At 46.5% G+C, this 19,328-nt stretch overlaps 1 protein-coding gene across 10 annotated transcripts in view; it reads right to left on the bottom strand.

The window, feature by feature from the left end:
- The window catches only part of PALM2AKAP2 (PALM2 and AKAP2 fusion), a 469,130-nt gene that overhangs the window by 103,330 nt on the left and 346,472 nt on the right, over positions 1–19,328 (bottom strand). Inside the window, exon 1 of one of the 10 annotated variants that reach the window (XM_072842295.1) lies at positions 4,691–4,846. The exons of the other annotated variants lie outside the window; for them this stretch is intronic. The gene's annotated coding sequence lies outside the window, so the exon portion shown is untranslated. Of the gene's footprint in view, positions 1–4,690; positions 4,847–19,328 lie in introns of those variants that run through there. 10 annotated transcript variants of the gene reach the window in all.

The following is a 19,328-nucleotide window of genomic DNA, read 5'->3' as shown; positions in this document are numbered from 1 at the left end:
AAGCAAGTAAAAAAAAAAAAGGAAGAAGCTTCAGCAGTGCAGGTGCTTTGGGGGTAAAGAGAGAAGAATGATGTCCTCCAGACTCCTCCAAGTCCAAAGAGGGTTGGGGGATGGAGGTGAGGTTAGGCTTGGAGAAATCTCTGCACTCAAAGCTTTTCCATCTGGTCAGTGGGAGGGCTGAACAAGTGACCTGCTACACAATTACTGGAATGTTATCAATTACACTTGAAAAATCGCTTATTTGCATCTACCATGAAGATGAAAGGAGGTTTTAGGGCGCCTGACTGGCTCAGTTGGTAGAGCATGAGACTCTTGATCTTGGGGTTGTGAGTTCGAGCCCCATGTTGGTGTTTAAAGATTATTTAAATAAATAAATCTTTAAAAGAAAAAAAGATGGAAAGAGACTTTGTTAACTTAAGAAAACCAATTTGGGGAGAAATACAACGAGCACGAGGTACTTCTGCATATATCTCATTCAACACGAGTTTGCAAATAGGCAGGTCTCGGTAGCCCCATTTTTATAAGTGAAGGAACTAAGATTCCACTTAAGTGACATGCCCACAGTCTTCTAGAGAACTTGACCGAGGCACTAATGCATTTTGGCCCTGCCACGGTTCTGGATAACTAGGGTATTGAACTGTCTGCATATTTGGCTCTGCTCACTCACGCTGCTCTGGTTAAGCATCAAAACCAACCAGAAAGAAACCCAGCACACACCCAGGAAAGAAAGGGGTCAAAGTCTCTGAGACTCGCACCAAGATGGGAACAAATCCCAGTTACATGTCCCTGACCCTCCAAGGCCTGGTAGCACAGTGCGCCTGGACTTCAGAGACAAATACTAAATGGGAAAGAGGTAAATGGGCCCAAGGATGCCTTCAGACCCTTCTCCCATACTGTCTGTCTGTCCAACTTTTGCATTTCTCTAATCTCAGAATTCACTTCAACAGGTAAAAAGAATCCCAGGCTGAAACCTGGAGGTATCACATCTTGCTGTACTGGAGGCAAAGGAAGCGTCATGATTCATTCATTCTTCGGGCACTCAACTTTCCAGAGTGGGACAAGAACAGAAACTATATTTGTATGGGGATTTGCTTTTCAAAAACCAGCCTCCAGGGGCTGTCCTGTGGATTCCACAATTACTCTTCTGCACCCCTATAAACCATAATTTGTCTCTATGTGGACATCACACGGAGGCTACAAAGTCCTAAAATGTCCATGGAAGGACCAAGGCAAAGAGTAGTTAGGGCAAGACAGCCATTCCCTGCATCTTAGAAACACACTTCTATGAGCCACAGTTGAAACAAATTTTTAAAACTTAGGTTTAAACTGATATTCCTTAGAGTACTTCAATCCTTTTTTTTTTTTTTTTGAGTACTTCAATTCTTAAGATTCTAGTTCATCAAGTGCTACTGAAAATCACATATGCAAACTCTGTAATTTTCTCTTTGAGCAAAACCGTGGCTCTCCTATGAAATAGAGATGATTTCAACTTCCCTATAATAATACATTCCTGGAAAACACACTTGAAGGGCATGTGTCCAAAACTTGAACAGTAGCCCTATATGTTCTTAGAAGGGGATTCTCTTACAAAAAGCCTGGATCTCATCATCATGGATCATGGAGGCACTGCCTCCCTCAGGCCCAAGCCCCTCAACGTGCTGATGGGGAAGGCTGGTGCCAGTGAGGAACCCCCAGCCTTGAGCTTTTTTAGCTCCACAAAAAATCTATCCATGGGTATAGAGTTTATGCACTATAAAGAAAATGATGCCATTTTCTAACAAAACTTACTAAAATTGTTAAACCTGATCAGTACATTAACTGATTCAAATTTCCAATAGTTGGTACAGGATCCCTGATCAACAATCTACACAAATGATGGCTCCTGTTTCTCAAGATCAAAGAACAGTCATTCCAGGGGCTAATTCAAGATTGATCATCAATTCAACCAGCATTGAGGAAAGTAAAAAATTAAAGAATGGAACTACACATCACCATTTTGGTCTTTAGAAGTAAATTTCAACATCCTGCCATTTCAATTGTTTAAATTCCTCAATACGACGTCCACCCAAATTCAGTTTCATTTCTATTTGAAATATTTCTCATTATCTTTATTAGTAGACACTTGTAATAACATCTGTGATAGAAATCCGAGACATGAGGAACCTCTGGGTGGCTCAGCGGTTGAGTGTCTGCCTTCAGCTCAGGGCGTGATCCTGGGGTTCTAGGATCAAGTCCCACATCGGGCTCCCTGCATGGAGCCTGCTTCTCCCTCTGCCTGTGTCTGTACTTCTCTCTTTCTGTGTCTCTCATGAGAAAATAAATAAAATATGTTTAAAAAGAAAAAAAAAAGAAAAAGAAATCCAAGACTTGGCTGCTTTAGGAGTCAACCAAATAGACAAGGGTGGTATCCAGACAATTCTAATAATTAACTAGAAAGTCTAAGGTGTTAGCATTTTTAAAAAGAAGATTTAATAGTTAGCTCCATACTAAAATATTGAAAGTTTTAGGATAAAACAACCAGGGCATCATTTTCCCCTCACTTGATGATAAGTTAAGACAACCTGCTTCATCTTATTACCCTGAGATCCTGAGGCTCCTGAGTCAGAATGAGCCACTTAGGGAAGTGAAATAATCTCTGACAACACTACCCTCAACTCTGCAGACGGAGCCGTGCCAACTGTCATGCCAGGGCTATGAGATAATGGGCATTTCAAAATATTTGTCCCATCTCAAAGCCCGGCCACCCCTCTCACACCGGCTCCTCAGCATCCCAGAAAGAAACTCAAGTCAACTTCGCTGCCACAGGAACAGCTCAACACCTAATGCAATGCAGTCAGCGAGGGAAGGGGCTCCGAGGCCCAAAGTAGAATTACTTTCATTTTTCTTGGCTCCTGACTAATTTTATTAGTGCAGCCCCAAATAACTGCAGGGCCTGCATAACCCATGGGGCACCCGCTCAACGGAGAAGGTGCCCTCCCAGCAAAGAGCCAGTGTCAAAACTGGGCGGTGGACAGCGGGCTGTTCAGGAGGTGTGTTAGGGCGAGGTTTAATTCTTAAGGGCTTTACTCCAGCCAAACAGAGCAAGCTCTTTAAGAGCAATACATCATTTCTAGACACCTTACTCTGAAATATTATTGATCAACGTTGGGGATGCTCCCAGGCTGGGAGAAAGAGAGAACGTTTAATTAAATCAGGACCATTTCCAGGAAGAAAAGTGTGATGCTTAAGTGAACTCTCTTTAATTAGAACAAAACCAAGGAAACAAATCTCCTGGGATTACCATGGTGGGCGGTGGCCTCCGGATGCCCGGGGACGAGGGAAGGGGGAAGGCTGCTTCCCCGTGGGAACCTGTTCGTGGATTCCAAGACGCACCGTATCCAGGTGTAGAGGTGTGGGTGCGTGTGCGCGCTCCTTCCAGGGGTTCACGCATTCCAGAGGGGGAGAAACCAGCTCGCCCAAATTATTGGCGCCGCACTTAAAACTGCTGCAGAGAAGGGTGCAGATCTGTCCAAGTCTGACCACACAGCCTAGCGGAGCCACAGCAGTGCCACCCCGCGCGGGAAGCTGGCTTTCCCGGGTCTGGAGGGACCCCCCACCGTCTCTCCAGACTCCACTCCCTCCACGATGCCCCCTGGTTGAGGCTTAGGGAGGGATCCCCGGCGGCGAGCGCGCGGCCCGAGGGCAGGGACCTCAGTGACCCGCTCCCCAGGGGCGCAGCGGCCCCAACCTGCAGGGCTCCCCGCGCTCCCAGCTCGCCCCGCCCCGCCGTCGAGTCAGTCCCGGGTCCTCCACCACCACGTCTGCCCAGAGTCTCTGGGGGCCGCCAGGGCGTCCCGGCTCTCGCCCCCGAGGGCGCACGCCCCCCCCCCCCCCCCCCAGTTCCCAGCACAGCCCGCCCGGCGCTCACCACCGCGACCCTTCCGCTCCCCCAAGTGTCCCCACAAAGGGCCTCAAGAGACGCACCCTCCGGCACCCTCCGGCACCCTCCGGAACCCTCCGGCTTTTTCTGGGATGAAGCAGCCCCGGGTCCCAGCAGCTGGGGGCTCAGCCCCAGGCCCAGCTCGTGGGCTCGGCGCGCACCCCTCGGTCCCCGGGGGCCCCGGAGCGCAGCTCGCGGACCCCGCTCGCCAGGCTCGGGCGGGTCGGGAGCCCCCCCCCCCCACCTCCCCCGCCCCGGCCCCGGGGTCCCGGCGCTGCCATCTGAGGACCTGCGTCTCCCTCCGGAGCTGGAACCGGCGGCTCCATCCTCGGCTGCTCCCGGGTCTGCAGGGGCAGCCCCGGCCGTTAGACGGTCCCCGCTTTCCCCGTCCAGCCCCGCTCCGTGAGCGTGTGAGTGTGAGTGTGTGTGAGTGTGAGTGTGGGTGTTAGGGAGCAGGGGAAAAGAGGTCTTCAGTCAATTTTTTTTTTAAGCACATATTAGCAACTATCGAGTAAAGCAGCCGGAGGCCCGGGCCCCCTCCCCCAAACCCGGGAATTCAAAGCCACATGGCCCCAGCCCTTTCCAGCCGGGCCCCCTCCCGCACACGCTCCGCGGGGCAAGGCCAAGGACCCCTTCCTCGGGGGACAGCCCGCGATCCTTCCGAGGGCTCCCCAGATCTGCAGCCCCCCCGGGGTCCCCAACATCAGGGGGCGCCCCGGGGACTCGGTGTCGGGGGTCTCCGCCCCCCCACCCCCGGCCTGGGCCACCCACCTCTGCGCGCGGGATCCCGGGGGAGGCGGCCCTCGAGCTGGGCTCCGGGCTCCGGGCTCTGGCGCGGCTGCTGCCCTGCCCCGGCTCGGGCGGCCCAGAGGCTCCGGGAAGGCGGCGAGCGGCAGCCCCGGCGCGGGGCGAGCGCTTCTGGCCGGAGGAGCCGCGGCGGGGAGGCGGAGGGGAGGCGGAGGGGAGCCGAGGGCCCGGAGCGCCGCCCCTTCCCGCCCCTCCCGCCCCGCCCCCACCTCCCCGTGGGTGGACTCGGAGCCCGGACCGGGAAACCACGCAGAGAATGAATGGGTAGAGGGGAGGGATGGAGAGACGGACGGATGGAGGGATGGAGAGACGGAAGGATGGGCGGCTGGTGGGATGGAGAGACGGACGGATGGAGGGATGGAGAGATGGACGGATGGAGGGATGAAGGGACGGATGGATGGAGGGATGGAGAGACGGAAGGATGGGCGGCTGGTGGGATGGAGAGATGGACGGATGGATGGAGGGATGGAGAGAGGAAGGATGGACGGATGGACGGATGGAGGGAGGGAGGGAGGGGCCAGTGCAGGAGCAGGGGCTCCGTGCCTGGGGACCCGGCCCTGTGTCCGCCTACGGGTGGGCGTGCCGGCGTGTGCCCCCGCGGACGTGCCTGGGGTGCACATCCTGCGTCTGGGTGGGTGGGAGCGCGGGGGTGCAAGCGCGGGGGGAGCGATCGGCAGCACGACTGTCCCCGGGTAAGCGCGACCGCCCGCAGCCCTTAGGAAGTGCGTCTCGGTGACAGGCGCGGGGTCCCCCTGCGTTTGGGGGGCTCTCCCCATATGACCCAGAGGCCGAGGTGTGGACCGCGGGGTTTCCGTCGTACTGCCCTCCCCGGTGGCAGCCGGGGGCCTGGCGTCCAAGCTGGTACTCGAGGTGGGGCTCCCCTAGGCCGCCCCCCCCCATCCATCCATCCCTCTCTCTCTCCCTCCCTCCCGCGCGGTCTGAAATTTCAGTCTATAATCCCCACCCCCACTATGAATATTTAAATAATGTTAATGACCCTTTGAACAGGGACTGTCTGGAAATCCTCTGAGGACACACGCACAAAACACCCCACATTGTGTTTAAAAAGAAATCAGCATTTTTAAAAAGCCAGCACTTCTCTGACTCTGCAGGATCTCTGCAAAGGGAAAAGAATGTGAAGCCTGGCTTCTTGAATTCAACTTTCCGCTAGGAATGATGGGGTGTTCGTTTGCCTTCTTCTCTCTCCTGCTTTGCAAGTCGGAGCCCCTTGCCCTCTTTTGGGTTTGCATTCCAGGGTGGGCCAGCTTCCTTCTGCTCCCCTGGCCAAGGTCCTGGGGGCCTCTCCTGAGAGTCAGTTCTGCGTGCCAAGCTCAGCAGGAGGGACAGCTGCCGTTTGGTTCTTCTCTCCTAATCCACAAAGGTCCTGGATCTCCGATACAAAGAAATGATATCATCGGGAACTGCCCAGAAAGTCTGTCGGGCTAAGGACACGTTGACAACAGCAGGGTCCGCAGAAAAGGCTTCTTTCCTGTCCTGAGCTTTATTCACACCTTTACCGGAGGAAGGGGATAGAGTCCACAATGGGGAGGTCAATTGTTCTCTTCGGGGTTCCTGAATGTCAATAGGATTCTTTTTCTGGCCACTTAGGAATTGTTTTACCAGCCTTCTGGTAGGTCTCCACTCTTGAATTTCAATAGAATTTACCGACCCCCCCCCCCCTTGGAGATTACCGAGCTTCGTCCTCAATCAATTCCTGTTCTTTCCTTTCCTTTCTTTCTTCCTCCCTTTTCCTTCCTTCCTTCCTTCCTTCCTTCCTTCCTTCCTTCCTTCCTTCCTTCCTTCCTTCCTTCCTCTCTCCTTTCCTCCTTCCTTCCTTGCTCCCTCCCCCTCCCTTCCTTCTTTCCCTCCCTCTTTCCTTCCATCCTTGTAGCTCCTTGAGTCACTGACTTAAGGAGTTAAATATCTGGTTGCCCTACATCATGATCTATTTTTAACATTTTAGTGACACCTGAAAAACTCACATCCAAATGAGCATGTTTGGGTACAGTTGTTTATTTCTATGGACCACAGACTCTCCAAAGAAAGATTCTAAAATTACAGCAGAGGTGAGCTTTTATAAACAGTATTATGGCAGGGGCATTGTGAGTCTTTCTTCTTTATGTTTTTATAAATTAGAATAAATGTAAAGTTTATAAATCAAATCTGTTTCATTATTCACACTGGCTGAATTACATCCTTCCTAAAGCAACATTGATGTTAATACCAATTTTTTTAAAAAAAGAGAGAGAGAGAAAGAGAAAACAGGGGGGCGGGTGGGGGGGGGCAGAGAGAGAGGAAGAAGGAGTCTTAAGCAGATCCCCTGCTGAGCACGGAGCCCAACAACAGGTTCTATCTCAGAACCCTGAGATCACAACCTGAGCCAAAGCCAAGAGTCAGACGCCTAACCACCTGTACCAACTAGGCCCCTCGATCTTAATATTAATTTTAATTTAACAGCACTTTTAATATTGACTAATATTAATTTTAAAGCTCTGGTATATCCTACACAAAACTATTGGGAATATTAATTTAGCAAAATTGCATGTTCAATAGATATTAACTTACAAGAACATATCCTTTTCTTCCATCTTATAAGATATTAAAGAAGTATTCATGATTATATTAAACACTTTAAAATACATAATATATCTAAAAATATATTTATATATTTAAATATAAAATGCTTGGTACATATTAGGTGCTCAGAAATATTTGCTTCATTTGTTTGATGAAATCAGCACAAGGGTAGGAACATCTGCATGTGAAAGCAAAAACTGTTCTTAACTAGCATTTTCTCCTCATTTATTCCCCCTCAGTCAACGGTTGGTTCTCAGTCAAGGGTGATTTGACAACCCCTTGCCCCCAGAGGACATGTTGGCAATATCTGGAGACATTTTTGATTGTTACAATGAGGCGGGGGTGCTGCTGACATCTAATGGGTGAGGCCAGAGATATCGCTTAACAGCACCCCAGCAACAAAAGATTATTCTGTCCCAAATGTCAGTAGTGCTGAGGTTGAGAATCTGACCCTGGACTCAAAGCCCATACTAAGGACCACAGACATCAGAACCACTATAGTTACCAAAAATGCATATTCCTGGGCCTCATCTGTACCTATTAAATCAGAATCAATGGGGGCAGGGCTAGGAAAACTTTTAACAGCTGCCAACAGGGTGTTAAGAACCTGAAAGTATGAGAAATCCTAGAGATGGGAAAATCTGGCTTTACCATCCAGCACAGTCTTTTTCTTTTCTTTCTTTCTTTCTTCTCTCTCTCTCTCTTTTTTTTTTTTTTTTTTTTTTTTGGAGAGCACCTCTGGGTGTGTGCAAGAGGAGTGGCAGAGGGAGAGGGAGAGAGAAAATCTTAAGCAGACTCTACATTGAGCACAGAGCCCAACACACAACCCCAAGATCATGACTTGAGTGGAAATAAGGGTGCCCCATCACCCAGCACATTCTTGTGGGTACATCACATCATATGTGTCTCAACCTGATAATGATTATTAGAGTAGAGAATATTTTATGAAAGAAGCACATTTAGTCTCCTAGATGCACTTTAAAAGCACATTCAAAGCAAAGAAAGGGCTACTAATTCTATGGGGGGGGGGAGCGGGAATCTAGCTGGGATGTATAAATATTAAATGCTTCCAACAGCTCTACACCATCCAGGACACAAACCTATGGAAATGTTGCTTAACAGGAGAAGAGCTCAGGGTTTCTTTTGCTATGACCTCCTCCAGTTATATTTCTGCTCCTTTTGCATCTGCCATGTGGCCGGCCCACTTTAAACTCCACCCCTGAGCAACAGTGGCCTCCAGGGAATCCAGGAAATACAACTTACTTACTAAAGAAACACAAAAGTACAGGTTAGTTTCTGGGAAAGAAAGTCAGCCTAGACACAATTTGACAAGACCTCTTCTTTCTCTCTTCCCAAACTGAGCCAAATGAACGAAATCCAGCAAATAATGGTCTATCAGTAGCTACATGCCTCCAACCTAGAGAAGAGTAGAAGTTGAAAAAAAGACTTGCGAGTGGCTCAGAGAGGTGACTTGCAAACCCAAAGGAGGGCCAAGACTGGCCAATCACAAAAGAGAAATTTCCACTTTCTCCTTCTAGCAAGGAGAAACATCAAAAAGCATCAGTTGGGTGTAATCCTCATACGTTAAAGGTGTCCCACCGAAAATAAAGGATTGCTAGGAAAAAGAAGGAGGAGGAGGAGAAGGGGAGGGGAAAAGGAGGGCAAAGGAAATAAAACCAACACCAGAAAGACTGGCCCCCAACAAACCAATCGCCCTACATCTGTGGGGCTTTCTCATGGAGCAACAGGTAAAATCATTGGAGAGTTAGGAACAATCTCAATCCCAAGAGTTTCTCCATAGGGCCAGATGTAAAACTGAAAATCAAAGAGAAGAAACAAAAACTGGGGGAAATATTTGCAACATACATAACAATGAGTTACTATCTATAATATGTAAGGAGTTCTTACAAATCAACAAGAAAATTGAAGAAAATCACTAAATACCTAATAGAAAAAAAGATAACCTAGATCATCTAGCAGTTTATCTAGTTTATAGATGAATAAGCATACCTGGCCATGGAACTTATGAAAATACGCTCAAACTCTTCCTAAAGAAATGCAAGTGAAAATATTGGAACAATATATTTTGCCTATGAAATTGGTGAATACATAAAATAGAAATTTTATTTATTTCTGGCGAGGGAATGATGAAAATTAAGTGATTGTTGCACTCTGTTGATGGGACTATACATTAATAAATTGGTAAATTCAGAATTGGGGGCTATCTCTTGAGATAAAAAATGTTTGCACAGCTCAAGTGCAATTCACTTTTGGAATTCAGAAGCTTATAAAATCCATGGAGCCAGATGAAAGACTGGGGTGGTGGGGAGTGTCAGTGAATGAGAAAATCCTGATTGTCAATAGGCCAAAAGAAAGAGAATATTTCATGTACACTTTCAAAGTTTCAAAACTGTGCTGTGCTGTGTTGTGATGTAAGTACCCCTGGTAACCTGGGGACCTCTTAAAACAGCATTTGCTTGGAGAACCAAAGACAAGGGGCTTGTATGAGTCTGGGATATCAAGCAAGATGGATGTGAGATGAAGAAGTCAGACAATATAAGAAATCAGAACAAGAAGTGACCAGAAGAACTAACTCTCCACCCCCTGCCACTTGAGTTAAAAGTCCATAAAAATAGTGGGGCGGGCATTGGACATCTTCCACTTTGTAGGGGTTCGAATAATTTTAGTTTAAGTATAAAAGGCAAGATTTATCCCTGCTGGCTGCAAGACTTGGGATGGCCAACCAACTAAGTCCTAGGACTCACACAGGTCATTTGCTCACTTTCTAAACCAAATAATGGTTTTACCTTATTCATCTGGACGTTTTGTATGTCTATAGATTTCCCACTTAAGACATTTCTCCACTGATGCCTGATTCTCATTTAAAGGCAAAAAAGGGCATCTCTAGATAATGTGGCTTTTTTCATAGAAGGGATGACCCATCCACAGAACGTTTTAACCATCAACTTTTTGAATGTACGACACATAAGGCTGACATGGGTCCGTCAATGGACTCTTTGTCTGGACTCATAGTTGTGTTTCATCCGATTAAAAACACCCTTCTTGGGCAGCCTGGGTGGCTCAGCGGTTTAGCGCCTGCCTTCGGCCCAGGGTGTGACCCTGGAGACCCGGGATCGAGTCCCACATCAGGCTCCCTGCATGGAGCCTGCTTCTCTCTCTCTCTCTTTCACTCTCTCTCATGAATAAATAAATAAATCTTAAAAAAAAAAAAAAAAAAACACCTTTCTCAAAGCCAAATCTTCAGATCAGTGTTTTCCAAGCTAGCTCACATCCCGAGTAGCTGCAGGAGAAAAAAAATTGGGGTCTGCTTCCCTAGAAGACCCAAGGCCCAGGAATCTGTATGTGGTTAAGCTTCCCACATGATTCTGTTAGCCAGCCTGGTCTGGGAGGCACTGGGAGTGGACACAGTCCTTAGGCAGGAGAAGGAGAGAACACGTGGACACAGAGATAGGGACAGTGTCATATGAGAACACTTGGCTCTTGGAGCATGTTTACTCCCATTCTTGGCCTCGTTAGAGATGCCTGCCTTTCCTTCCTTTCCTCTCCAGGGTCTCTGGCTTCCTGTATCCAGTAAGTTCCTTCCCTGCCTGTGCCACATTTATTTCCTTTTCCTGCATCCTCACACTTGACCTCTCCTTTGCCAAACCTTCTAACACAAGGAAACGGTGACCTGATTACATTCGCCCCTGCCGTTTGAGACTCTTTTTCCAAAAGACCTTTAAAATCAGTCCAAATGAAACATTCCAAAACCCAAGCAACTTTTGCCCATCTGACTTTGTCTTTATTTCGTCCCACACTGTAGCTGGACTGTAAATTCTCTACATGGACAAAGTGAGATCACATCGCCCAGATTGCCCATTGTAACGTAGTTTTACGCAGTAGCATACAGAGAAAGTCACACAGTATTCCAAACTAAAATATTCAATGAAAAGCAGCTACATGGGAAGCCCCGTGTTGGGGAAAGTGGAGGAAAAACTCTATTTGTTGGTGGGAGGGAGACAAGGTGAGGAAGGAAGAGAGCACAGGGGACAGAGTCTCCTGGTAAGGGAAGCAAGAAGGCATCAATGGCTACGTGGGACAAATGTTGGGACAAATCTCGGTCCCACCTCCTCAGTTCCAGAGCCTCAAAGCTCATGTGCTAATGACAAGAATGTATTCGTGTATTACTTAGGTATTTAACAACAACAAAGCCATAGGAAATGCGCTTTGTTTGTGCACTTTGTGTCTTTGTTTCTTGGCTGAGGATTTTATCTCATTTAACAACTGGAACATTTAAAAAAAAATCACCTTGGGGTGCCTGGCTGATTTAGTAGGTAAAGCATCTCTTGGTCTCAGGGTCATGAGTTCCAGCCCCACGTTGGGTACTTCAAAAAAAAAAAAAAATCTATTGAACATTCCAGAGTTCGTGCCCTCATGGAGACAAAGCATGAACCAAGGTACTCTTTAAAGCCTGGCACTGAAAACATAAAATACGCCCAATATACGTGGGCTGTACACAGTGTGTTCCCAGACTCTGGGAAGCGGTGCCCCCAATGCCCACCACAGTCTTCACTGAGTAAACTCAGTGGATCTGCTTCTCATTAATGATCTGTGTTTTAAATGCAAAACAACCTTTCTTTCCAGGGGTGTTTAATTCCTCTTCAATTTTAGGTAAGATAGAGAATGATTTTTTATGTGTCTTTTTTTTTTTTTTAAGATTTATCTATTTTAGAAAGAGAGAGTGTGTGTGTGTGAGTGGGAGGGACAGAGGGAGAGGGAGAGAAAATCTCAAGATTTTCTGAATCCAAGAGCTGGACTCAGGGCTTGATCCCATGATCCTGATCATGAGCAAAACCAAGAGTTAGACACTCAACTGACTGTACCCCTATATTTTGTTTTTAAAAAATGAAACTATAACATTTTCCCAGGAATTCCCAACTTCCCCACCAAACTTTGAAGTACAGGTTGTTTATTCATTTATGGAAAGGACCATAAGGGTTTTCAGTAATACTAGGAGCGGAGAAAGACCAAATCTTGACATCTTAAATAATTCTGATTATCGCAGAGGCAGTTTTCGCAGTCGTTTCTGACTTAGTCATCAAATGTTTTAATATCGAGAATGATCCAGTGAGAAAGTAGGCTTTTTTTCCTTCTACAACACTGAACACATTAAATTATTTACCCTAGTGTTAAGGTAAGTTCACCAAAGACGATGAACTATATTAGGAAGGCATTTTAAGTTTATATTATTTAAGTTTCTATATACTCAATATATTGTTAAGTATAGATAGTTAAATTTAAGTTACTTACCTAAGTAGCCACTAAGATTCTTAAGAGTTAAGATCATTTAAATATGGAAAATGCTAATCACTGCTTCTATTTAATGCTTCTGTTGGGATGGGACCTTGGCCAGTGTAATATCACTTTAGAAGCCAAGACGCTTATGCTAAAAGCCCGCACAGCCACAGCATCCATGCGGACTCTGCACCTCCTGGGGTCAACGCCTTCCCCACAGCTCCCTCTTCTCTTCTCCTCCTTTCTTGCCCTCCCCCTTTCTCTCTTCCTTTTTCTTTCTTTTCTTTTCTTTTTTTTTTTTTTAAGATTTTATTTATTTATTCATGAGAGACGCAGAGAGGGAGGGACAGAGACACAGGCAGAGAGAGAAGCAGGCTCCATGCAGGGAGCCCGATGTGGGACTCGATCCCTGGACCCCGGGATCACATCCTGAGCCAAAGGCAGATGCTCAACCCCTGAGCACCCAGAACCCCTCTTTTTCTTTTTAGACCCTGCCTGGTTAATGTTCGGAACAGGCCCTGCAAACTCAAATACCTTAAGAAGCCTGCTTCTCTGACAGAGAACAGACCCGGGTAAAGCTGCCAGGTACCCCAAACCCTTGGTGACTCCGGGGATGGGCTCAGGCACCCAGGAGCCCTGGGCTACACTGCTAAGTAATTTATAGACCTGCTAGATAAGATAGGCGGTACTGAGACCAGGGCGGGGTGTTCAGATAGACGACTGCTGCTGCTCCTGTTTTTTATTTTAAGCATTTTCTGTATTTGCTTGGGGTGGGGGAGGGCATAGCAAAATGCCAGACAGGAGAATAAGAGCTGGGGGGGAGCACGACATGTCACGCAAGCCACGGCCCTCATCTTACAGGATAGCCAAGTGTCCATGAAAGACAGAGTCTTCGGGAGCCAGAGGCCTGGCAGGGAATCCTGATCTGTCCCCTGTTCACTGTCTCTCTCTGAATCTCACGTGTAAAAGGCAGATCAGAACGTCGACCTTACGTGGTTGCCCTGAGCTCCATAAGGAGATCATCCCCGTACAGCCCTAAGCTCAGGGCCCACTCCAAGGTCAGAACTCGGGGCGTCAGTTGTTAGCGGAGCAAAGGAATCCTAGGTGGGGGACGGAACCTGCACAGAACCACCCAGCAGCACTGACCTCTACCTCTGAAACTAATAATACAGTATATGTTAATTAGTTGAATTGACATTTTTTTTTTTTTAAGAATAGCAAAAAGGAAAAAAAAAAAGAACCACCCAGCAAGTCAAAGTCAGGACTCAAAGGTACACCGGCTCACTCACTGTCAGCCCAGCAGTGTGAAGTTCTTTGCTGTAAGCTTGCTTCCTTTGGTCTTTTTATCATTTCTAGAGCAGTCAATAAATAATAAGAAGTGCCCAGGATGGGGCACCTGGGTGGCTCTGCGGTCAAGCGGCTGCCTTTGGCTCAGGCCATGATCCCGGGGTCCTGAGATCAAGTCCCGCATCGGGCTTTCTTTGCGGGGAGCCTGCTTCTCCCTCTGCCTGTGTCTCTGCCTCTCTACATCTAGTCATGAGAGCATGAAAAAATAAACAAAATCTTAAAAAAAAAAAAAAAAAAAGCAGTACACGGGATGGTGAGGGAAAGCCCTGGTTTCAGGGTCAGGTGGACGTCCCCCCCCATCCCCAGTGCCCCAGCAGGAAGGCCGCACAGGTGCAGAGGCTGCGGTACCACCTGTTGGCACCCCGGGCACCAGGACGGCAGTGCAGCCAGTGGAGCTTTAGGCTCGGCTCAGGCCTCTATATTCCGTGGTGCTGGACAGGCTGACGACACTGCCACGGACACGAACACGGCGGGGCAGGCAATGAAGTCTCCACGCTGACACTCTCAGAAGGGGGTGCCTTCGGGGCGCTGTACGCAGAGGGCCCAGTTCCTACAGGAGGGGGCACTACCTGGGGCCAGAACAGGGATCCTGCGGCGCTGAAGTGGCCAGAGTCAGTGTCCCCCCCACTCCGCCCCCTGCTCCCCTCTTCTTCAGCCTCTGCTCTACCTACTGCTTTGGTCTGGTGGGCCTTGGGGCCACTCACCTGCCCTGCATCCACCAGCCCTGGAACCCCTCCTGCCTCACACGCTTCCCTCCACCTAGAAAGCCCTTCTTCTCACCTGCCCCGGCCCGTCCAGGCCTTCCCCTTCGAAGGCCTCTTCCTCACTCTGCCCCCAAGGCTGCTGTTCCCCCACCACAAGCTTCTTCCCTCCATTCCCATTATCCTGACCTCCCCTCAGATAGACACATTCCATTGAGTGCACCCTAGAATCCTACCTGCAGCTCCTCATGTTCCCTCAAGCATCCATCAAATCCACATATTCCAGCCAAAGTCCTCCCTGCCACTTAGCTCCCCTGTGCCTCAGTTTCCCAATCTTTAAAATAGGGACAATTACAGAGTATCTTTATCATGATCCTGTGGTGAGTATAGGATGAGTTAATGCTAACAAAGTCCAGAGAACCTACCTCTTAGTTCTCAGTAGGTGTTAGCTACTTACTATTTATCTGTGCCAGTCTGTACTCAGTAATCTCACCATGTTTGGTCGAATAAGCCACAGTGGTCTTAGATCAGATCAGCTCTTTTTTTTTTTTTTTTAAGACTTATTTATTTATTTATTCATGAGAGACACAATGAGAGAAAGAGGCAGAGACACAGGCAGAGGGAGAAGCAGGCTCCATGCAGGGAGCCCGACGTGGAACTCGATCCCGGGACTCCAGGATCACGCCCTGGGCCGAAGGCACATGCTTAATGGCTGAGCCACCCAGGGATCCCAGATCAGATCAGCTCTTGCCTAATTCCTTCTCCTAGAGAATCATGACTATTTTCCTGTTGTTACATTTTTTTAAAAAGATTTTATTTATTTATTCATGAGAGACACAGAGAGAGAGAGAGACAGAGACACAGGCAGAGGGAGAAGCAGGCTCCATGCAGGGAGGCCGATGTGGGACTCAATCCCAGGATCCCAGGATCATGACCTGAGCCAAAGGCAGACGCTCAACCGCTGAGCAACCCAGATGCGCCTCCTGGTTGTTAAATTTTAATTAAAAAATTTGGGCATGCCTGGGCGGCTCAGTGGCCAATTCTTGATTTCAACTCAGGTCATGATCTCAGGGTTATGAGATCGGGCCCCACAATGGTCTCCGCACTAGGGGTGGAGTCTGCTTGAGGTTCTCCCTGTCCCTGTCCCTTTGCCTTCCCTCCCCCAAATAAATAAATAGATGACTAGATAGATAAATGAATGAATAAATAAATAATTTTCCCAATTATAAAAGAAATGTGTCCTCATTATATGGAAAGCACTAAACCGTGGGCTCGGAATAGAACAGACCTTGGGCTGCATCCTGATTCCACTCTTAAAGATTCTGTGATCTTGGGAAAATCCCTTACTTCCTCAGAGCATCGATTTCTTCATCTATTGTACCATCAGGACCAGGAGGGTACCTGCCTCACAGTTAGCTGTAAGTGTTAAATGAAATAATGCTGGTAAGATAACATAGTGCCCTTATGAAAGCTAGGAAAGAAGGGAAGGAAAATCTAGAAAGGGAAGAAAGAAGGAAGGAAGAGAAGAAAGGATGGAAGGAGAAAGGAGGGAGGGAGGGAGGGAGGGAGGAAGAGTGAGAGGAGATAAGAAACAAACAGGAAGATGGGTCAAGATCATCACAGGATGGAGCAGCCCTGGTGGCTCAGAGGTTTAGCACCACCTTTAGCCCAGGGTGTGATCCTGGAGTCCCGAGATCGAGTACCAAGTCGGGCTCCCTGCATGGGGCCTGCTTCTCCCTCTGCCTGTATCTCTGCCTCTCTCTCTCTGTGTGTGTCTCTCATGAATAAATAAATAAAATCTTTAAAAAAAAAAAAAAAAAAGATCATCACAGGATAAGAAAAGTTTGATGAAGTCCACATGGAGAAAAAAGATTAATTTAATAAACTGTCAAATACGATGAAAAATGCTTAGAAACAGGATGCATTTTTTTATTTGAAAAAGAAGGAAGTTTTCTGCCTCTTTTGCAATGCCATTTCTCTGAAGAGGGATTTCCCTATGTCACTCATGCAATAAACTTAATATAAACTTGGAAATTTTTTCATTATTTGGGTTTTGTTCGTATTTTCTTTGTAAGAACAAACATTTAAAACACATTAAGAATAATGAAAACAGTAGCTCTTAGTAGGTGAATATTTATCTATTTCTCAACTTTACATAAGCTCTTATTTTCAGAATTTCCAGAGGATTTAGTGACATCAATTTGAAAAGTCACTCTTAAAATTTGAATCTGGTTAAATATGGTACACCTCGTACAAAAGCGTGCAACACAACATTCAATAAATTGATTTTTTTACCTACAAGTTAACAAATACCATATAACATAGGAGCGTTGATATTTTAGGAAACACTAAATGAAGAAACCGACCTAAGCTCAGGCCTGGTGGGTATAGTAGTCTCCTAATAAATACTGCAGGACATCTATATGCTGAATTTCTCCAGATTCAATGAAAGGTCTGTTTATTCACTGTGGGCCCAGCTTCCCTTATTTACTGAAGAGGCAGCTCTGTTTTATCATATTCATGAATCACCACAGTAGAATGATAAGGAAAATGTAATCAGAATATTGATAGGATGAGGACCCAAGGGCAAATCTGAAAAACAACCAAATCACAGGGATGAAATCTAATCTTATCCCACCAGATAAACTCCAGCTTTGTACTGAAGAACAAATGCAAACAGAACTACATAAAAGCTCCCTTATTGATCAGGGGCTGAGAGACCTACTTTATACATTTGCATACGAACCTTGTCATTTTGTTCTACAAGGCAGAGCAGTGTGACATAGTCATTAAGAGCAAGGGCTGCCTGGTTAGATCTGGGCTCTGAGACTCCTTGGCTGTGTCTTTGGGCAAGTTCCTTAGTCTCTCTGTACCTTTTCTTCCTCTGTAAATTACTCATAGTACCTATCTCACAGGGTTGTGGGAAGAATCAAATCATAATCATATAATCCTCTAAGGATCCTGGGCAATGGCCAACACATGGGAAGTTCTCAATACATTAGAATAAATATCTTCTAAGGATATCACTATCCACATTATGAATATTACCCTCATTATTCATTTCTCTAAACTGAACGAGACTAGAAATTCAGCACATCCGAGATGAAAGCTTACCAGTCTATGAGCATTTGGAGATCATGATGATCCGTCCAATATCCTACCTGCTAGCCCAGTACCCTTTGGGAGAGGGAGTGGGAATTGCAGCAGCAGGGACCTTTTCCTTTTCAGAAATAGATATAAGAGTGCCAAGCTAAAATAAATGTCCTGTCTCCATTGGCTCATTTCTGAAGAAACAATGGTTGCAATAACAATAGGCTCCAGTTACACCAAAACAGCCTTGCTCTTGGTATGGAAGCCTTGTTAGTGTTTTGCCCTCTGTTCTCCCAGCCAATCAATCACCTTGTCTGAGCATGTTTTCTCTCTTTACGTACAACTGACACATATGTCATGATTTTGACCAGGTTAACTGCAAGCTTTCACTTCAACAGAAAAAAAAAGCAAGGAGGAAGGCCCTTGGGGGGTGGGTAGAAGAGAGATGGAAAGGAAGGCATTTGATCATTTATCTAGAGGAACATTAGGTGCTCACTTAAACAATCTTAAATACTTGTATAATGAAGCAAGATGTTTCTGCCTATAAATCCAACAGATATTCCTGGGATTTACACTTAAGATTTATGAGACCTCTGTGATGTGCTATGTTTCAGAAGGACAAGGCCTATTGTAAATGGCCATGTGAGTAATTTGTTTTTTATTTTTTATTTTTATTTTATTTTTTTAAAAAGATTTTATTTATTTATTCATGAGAATACACAGAGAGGAGAGAGAGAGGCAGAGACACAGGCAGAGGGAGAAGCAGGCTCCATGCCGGGAGCCCGACGTGGGACTCGATCCTGGGACTCCAGGATGGCACCCTGGGCCAAAAGCAGGCACTAAACTGCTGGGCCACCCAGGGATCCCCCGAATAATTTGTTTTTTTTTAGGAATAACTTGGGGCCATTCTAAATGCTCCCAGACATTCATGATAATTCATTAATAAATGAACTAGATAGGCAAACTCCTGCTTAGGCAGGAACCAGATTGGTGACTTTCCAAGAGCACCAAAGACTAATGACTTCTGCATTTGGTTTGCTTACCTTAGTTCTATGGAAGTCATAGAACTTCGGTACTTGCCAATGAGCCCCTCATAAGAAGACAGGCTTATCTGCAAATGGGCTCTGACCTACATGGATAGAGACTATTTCTAGAGCTTTATCATCATTAGATGCTGGAATGCTAGAAATGAACATAAGAGGAAATGCACTGGTGTATCCAGGAAATATTTGTGAATGTATCAGAACTTTGACTTGGAATATCCAGGCCACTGTCATCTATTTTAGGAGGTGACCACACAGAGGGAGGGGAATTTTACCAAGTAATAGAGTTGGTAAAAGTGCAAGAAAATTTTGTCAACATTTTAAAAACTGGGATGATGAAGCTATCTGCAGAAAATGAAATCAGGCCAACTGATAGCTCAGCTAAAATTAAAATTCTAGAATGGGCTTCAGAAAAATCATAACATGCCCAGATTGAGGAAAAGTTAGCGGGTTTTTGTTTTTTGTTTTCACTCCAGAGAAACAAACTGGGGACAGTTTCCTATAGTTTCATTTCATAGAGAAACCAATGAGGTATAGATCTTGACCTTG

This window comes from Canis lupus, chromosome 10, assembly GCF_048164855.1.
Source record: "Canis lupus baileyi chromosome 10, mCanLup2.hap1, whole genome shotgun sequence".
Lineage (NCBI taxonomy): Eukaryota > Metazoa > Chordata > Mammalia > Carnivora > Canidae > Canis > Canis lupus.
This window is presented reverse-complemented; position numbering and strand designations above follow the sequence as displayed.